This window comes from Pleurodeles waltl, chromosome 2_2 (genome assembly GCF_031143425.1).
Source record: "Pleurodeles waltl isolate 20211129_DDA chromosome 2_2, aPleWal1.hap1.20221129, whole genome shotgun sequence".
Lineage (NCBI taxonomy): Eukaryota > Metazoa > Chordata > Amphibia > Caudata > Salamandridae > Pleurodeles > Pleurodeles waltl.
In genome coordinates this window covers 1,064,663,181-1,064,669,720 of record NC_090439.1, presented here as the reverse complement: position 1 = coordinate 1,064,669,720, position 6,540 = coordinate 1,064,663,181, and positions in this window count along the sequence as shown.

The window sequence follows — 6,540 nt, the reverse complement described above, 5'->3', positions numbered from 1 at the left end:
TTCTGGATGTACCGTTTAAAATCACTGCATACAGATGGACTGAACATCACTGACAATACCACTTGATTTCTGCATATCTGAAGAGTTCTCAGGACTGCATTGATTCCACATTCCAATTGGAATCTTCACTCATGATGCTTTTTGAAAATCCACCAGTGTCAGCTGTGCAGCCACTGAGCAAACCATCTTGTACTACCTGAGGAAGGCGGAAGCTGAAACGTTGTACTAGAAATATATGTGTTCTTTAGTGAGATCATCTGTTTGAGTCACTTCTTTCTTGGATATTACATTTTCTTGTGACTCATTGTATCCTTTGGGATCCAGATTTTTGCCCTGGCTGGCTGTTGTTTTCTTGTGATCCTGCATCTTCCAGTATATGTATGTATGTATGTGCATATGTTGTTTCTGTGCTTGGCATGTTCGTAGGTCATTGCATGGCTCCTGGGTGGGTTGTTATACTAGATATCTATGAATTCCTGTTCTCATCTTATCACACTTATCTACCCATCATCATATGTCATGTCTCTATCAAACTATCCTCCATTCTCACTTTGACTCATCCCAAATCCTTTCTACTACTTTCATCTCCTAAATAAATCTGCCTAAGCTCTTCCCTCCGCTTCCACGTCTAACTCACCAAACCTCACTCTACTACCGTAACCTCCCACACAACCCTACTAAATTCTCCCGCATTTAGCTCACCCTGTAAACCTTCCACATACTGTTTCCCTCCTCCATCCCCCTTTACTCATCCCAAGCTTTTGGGTTGAGTAAATTAAGGATATACTCCCAATTAACACTTCTGGATTTCTTTCCTCCTCCACCCCTCCATTACTCCAGTCAATCTAACTAACTAACTCTCACATCCGCGGCTCAAATTAACTCATAATAATACTAAAACTGTACTCATTATTTCCCGATACTAATTGATCACTAATTCTTGTTGGGTTCCTGAGTAGCCTGCTACTTACTGAAAAGCGCTTCGATGCCTCGTCAGGGGTAGTAAGCGTTATATAAATACTATAACAATACAATACAATTACCAACGCACATAGATTGTTGAGAATATGTGTACATTTCTTTCACCACAAATCCCTCTGTTACACAGCTTTAACTACTCATATGCACAAATAGACTACAAAACCTGAAGGCAGTACTAACTGATACTTAGCACAATATAGGGAATCATACATGACGCAGAATCCAAAACTTTTCCATACAAGAAATGTGCTCAAAATGGCAGCCGCCTGATCTACTGTATTGGACATGTGGAAGTGAAATACCTCTGCTTGCGGATGTCGTCATGGTGGTAGGTGGTCACAATTGCGGTGGAAATTGCCATTGGAACACATTGCTGCCTTGGTCCTGTACATGGCGGACAAGACCGCCATCTTCTGCAGTATTGCCCACTTGACTCCTGACACTGCTGCCAGCAAGAACTCCACTACCTGAGCTGCTGTGTACTGCCTTTAGGAGCTATCATGTCACATCCTGCAGGTGAAAGGGCCCCAGCCTTCACCTCAGAAGGGCTGGACAAGCTCGTGGAGGAGGGCCTACCCCTGTATGAACAGCTATATGGTGCACCAGAGGAGCAGGTGAGTCAAATGTTATACCAATGTGTGATAGGTGTGGGTGTATGATAGTGCACATGAAATGTTGAGTGCATGTTAACTCCCATCAAAAAAAGGGAATCTGGCTTGCCATCGTAAGCAAGTGAGGACCCTGGCGGTCCACAGCCAGCGGAAAACCCACTACAGGAAGCGGTGGGAGGACCTGAGACGCTAGGCCTGGAAGACCGCAGAGGCCCAGCTAGGGATGTCCTCCCACCAAGGGAGGGGTGCCCGTCGGACTTTGACCCCCCCAATGGCCTACATTTTAGTAGTGGCCTACCCGCAGGTGGATGGGCATTTGAGGGCAGCACAGCAGCCACAAGGGGGTAGGTACTGACTGCCCACATGTACATGCGTCTGCAAGTTAAGTGTATGATGTCTAAGTATCTCAGCTGTGACAATGTGGTTAGTGCTACAGGTAAAAGGTCTCCTAGGTAGACAGAATACTACAGTTGCCAACATTGATACACAGATGTGGACATTGTATTGTGTATAGGGACATATTACTCACCTATGTTAACCAAATTGTATGACAGCATGTGGTTATGCACATGTGACTGTGGTATACATATGTGCAACCTGCTGTGTTATCCTTCCCACCTACTGATCCACAGTCCCTATACCCAATCAGTAAGTTGTCCAGCTCTATGTTCTTTGACCATTCGTATTCCACTTTATCTAGCTCTGTGTGCAACATAGGGTCTGACAGATAAGTAACAGGGACAAATATTCCTTTGTTTTGAAATAGATGGAGACCTCATGTGAGGGTGTTATCCCAATCAGGAATTTCACATGGCATACTTACTACATTCCTTCTGAGGTGTAGGAGATGTCCCCGTTGTTATGTCTAAACTATACATTGGCAAATGTTATGTTTCATTAAGGTGGACATCCTACATGAAGGAAAGCATGATAGTAATGATACATTAACAGAACAGGACCTATCAGTGACCTGTGTTCAGGCAATTTGTACCATGTTCATGGTATTGAGAAGGTAAATGGTTATCCTGCTGATCTCTTAGTCCATGTATTTTGTGCATGCTAAATAGTGCAGGACCGTACCTATATGGGTGCAACATACACTGTTTTTTGCCTACATCATGTGTCAGTTTGTACTTCATGCTTTTTTTATGTTAAGGGCTCTACTTTGTCATACTTACCTTTGCAAGGCTGAGGCTGTTGGAACACATTTTGTTACGGATCAGCTAATTTCAGCCGAACTTCATAGTGTAGCAGGTGTCCCAGTTGACATTCACATTTTTGGTGGAATGGGAAATGTTGTCAGACAATTTTCTGTATTATAGGTGTATATATCAAACATAGATATGTTAGAAGTGGCTTATGCTAATGTTACTTTAGTCCTAAGAGGTCAGGTTACACATGTCTAGACAGTTGGTAGTGATGCTGTGTTGTAGTTGAAGCGATATGAGATTACTTTCATGAAACATGACTACTGGTGATGGACTGGGCAAGTGTGGATTAGGGGTATGCATTATATTGTGATATCAGTTAACAGCATTTGCTAAGGATGGTTTGTTGATACAGTGACGCTCTGTATAGGGAGAGACTTTTGATGTTGCCAAATCATCTTGTGCATGAATAGTTTGTGTCACAGCTAAATTGATGGAATACTAATGTAGTGATCAGATGGTTGCCTTATGTTGTTGGTGAGACTGTTGTCATATAGGATTGTTGGAAGTATTTAGTTGTGACATGATGTAGGCTCTAAATGGTTCCTACCCAGGGCTTTTTTATACATAGATGTGATGTTACTTTTGTGAATGGTGTAATGTATGTGTATGTTAAGAATGTGGTGGCCCTTTCTCTCTCTCTGTTTCTCTGCATCAGCATCGGCAGGCTTAGGAGACAGGACCTAGCTGAGTTGGAAAGCTCTTGGCCACGGGACACGGAATGCTGATATCACTGACATTGAGGGACCCAGTGGCCCAGAGGGTAATGGGAGTGCCACAGGGAGACAGAATCCAATTCATCATCTGTGTAATCCTCCAGTGGACACTCCCTGGTGGTGGCAGACCAATCTGGGACCACCCCGGCACCATCTCTGTCCACCACCTCCCCTTTCTATCACTGCCCTCCCTGAAGCTTCCGACCCACTTGGCTGTGCCCACTCACCCAAAGGGGTGGGCATCTCCTTTGCCGCAGGCACCTCTGCCCCAGCCACGGTCAGCCCTGCAGCCCCCAGTGAGGTGGCTATTGACCTCCTGAGGTCCATCTCTGTGGGTCAATTGAGCATTGTGAATGCAATCCAGGGACTTGCAAGTCAGATACAACAAATGCGTTCCTGGAGGGCAGTCATGGTGCACTGGCTGGCCTACAGAGATTCTTTCAGGCTCTGGCCTCCACACTGACAGCAGCCAGTCATCCTTTGTCTTCTGCCCCCCCCCTTTCCTCTTCCCAATCCTAAACACCTCTTTCCTGACCCAGCCGAAGCACACAGACAGACAAGCATGCATCCACCTCAACATCTAAGAATAGCTCAGACAAACATAAGCACCACAAAACACACCACCAGCATGCACACAAGCAACATACACCTGTACACAGAGCACCAGTCACAACCTGTCGTGTCACCCCCACCGCCCTCAACATCACTGACAGCACACCTGACACACCTGCAGACACCACACCAACATTCACAAATCCAGCCACTTTACCTATTCTACCCATAGACAGCACCACAGCAAACCCTCAGACATCCACCCAAGTCACTACATCCACAGACACCACAACCACAGACATGCCTAAAAGTAGCACATCCACCATACCTGCAATCCCCACCCAACAGATGGTAACCCACCCACCATGGCATCCCCCAGCAACTCCATCCTCCCTCCTCCCAAGACACGTAAATGCCCTCATTCACCCACCCAACAGACACCCACAAATGTACTTCACACACACATGCACCCAAGGCATCCACAGCAACACCTCAGACAACCACTCCCTCTCCCTCCACACCCAAACCCTTTTGCTTTGACCATCCCTGTGAGTCTACAAAAGCTTTCATTTTGGAATTTGCCCTTTTCCCTACTCCTCTCCCACCACATGATACCCCTACATTGTCTCTGTCCCTCCCCAAGTCCGTCCCTTCCACCTACAAGGCCTACCATGCCACCCCTTCAAGTACCCATGCCCTTCCCCCTTCCTAGAAGTCAAGCCCTCCACCAAAAACCCAACCCTCCCCTAAACCTTAGACAAAGCCCAAACCACCCCTCCAAATCCGGATCCCAAAGGCCCCCCCTCCAAGACCTAAACCCAAATCCACTGTCTGCCCCACACCGCACCAAATAACCCCTGAGGTACCTGCCTGCCCCATAGATGCTCATGCCTGTGGAGGTTACATGGCAGCCAGGAGTCGATTTCAGGGCACACATATGTGCACTGTGTGCTTATGGACTTTAGATTTATGGACTGGCCGAAGGCCTTTGTTGTTGACTAATATTAATCTCAACCAACTTGTAGTTGGTTTCCTGGTCACATCTTTGTCATGCATTTCTTTCGCTAGTATGGAGTTGTTCATGGTTGACATTAGTTGTGTGTCTGTATGTGTGTGTGTTCTGCTTGGGCTATGTGTGTTGTTTAGGCAGTATGTGAGGTTGTGTGCAGTGCTTTTGTCTGAAAGTGGTAGGGTGTGTGTTCTATGATGGACATTTGTGTGTTCAGGAGTTTTTGTTGTGTTAGTATTGTGTATTCTTTGTTTTGCTGTGTGTTTATTGGTGTGTTGTGTGGCATTGTGTGCTTTGACTGTGTGCGTGTTATGTGTATGACGTGTTTGATACGGTGTTCTTTATAAGTCAATTGGTAAGTGGTATGATTGTGTATTTGTATGTATTTTTTGCCTGTTGGTATAACGTTGTGATGTATGTGTGATGTGTACCTGGGTAGTGTCCCCTGTGGGTCCCTGCCAAGAGATTGGTGATAGTGTGGTTGTGTTGTGGTTGTGACATGGCGTGTTTGTTGTGTATATGCGAGTATGTGTGTGGCTGTATGTGAGTGTGTGTGTTAGTGTGCGGTTACGTGTGAGTCGCCCTCACACACCCTTCCCAAATGTATGTTATGTGAGTGTACAAATTTGACAATCTACAACATGACCAGGAAAATATGTGTACTTACGGTTGGTTTGGTCTTCGTAGTTGTTGCAGATTCCAGAGTTGTTGGGTGAGCAGGAGCAGCAGGAAGATGTGTAGCTCTGGTTCATGGTGGCTCCGGATGAGAATGGCTTCTTGAAGGTTAGTGTCTCCTTTTATGGAGTCGGTTTCTGTCTGGGGAACCATGGTGATATGACCTCGGCGGAAACCTAGGCAGTGTGCAACCTTGTAATCTATCCGGCCGAAACATGGTCTCTACCAGCCTGCAGTTGGCTACCGTCGTCCATGGCGGCCAGACCGCTGTGGTGGTGCTGGCAGTGCTTTCGCTGTATTCTGTTGGGAATACCTCCATGTTCATAATTTGGCAGTCTTCCCCGCCAGCCTGTTGGCAGCATGGCTGTCGCCGCCAACATGGCGGTCCTCAGACCACCAAACTCGTAATAAGGCCCTGAGTCAGGTCCCATGCTGACACTTTCATTCCAGATCTGAGATTGTAGTGGTACAGCATGAGTTTCTGAGTTTGTATAGGTGGGATTGAAAGCCACTCGTAATGACCTGATCTGCTTTGTAACTAGACACTGAAGCATCAGTAGTCCAATTAGAGACCAACTCAGCTGCCAGCCTTGTGAGCAGTGGTGCTGGAAAATGGCATTAGCTCTTTAAAATCATAAGGGTTTTGAAAACATGTGTGTTATTCAATGAGCAAATGCATACAAATGCTATGTATATATGGGTTTATTTGTGGAAGGAATAACGTAGACGCCCAAAATACAGTTTTTGCATTGGGTTCAATAATACATAAAAAATATTTCTAAATATAT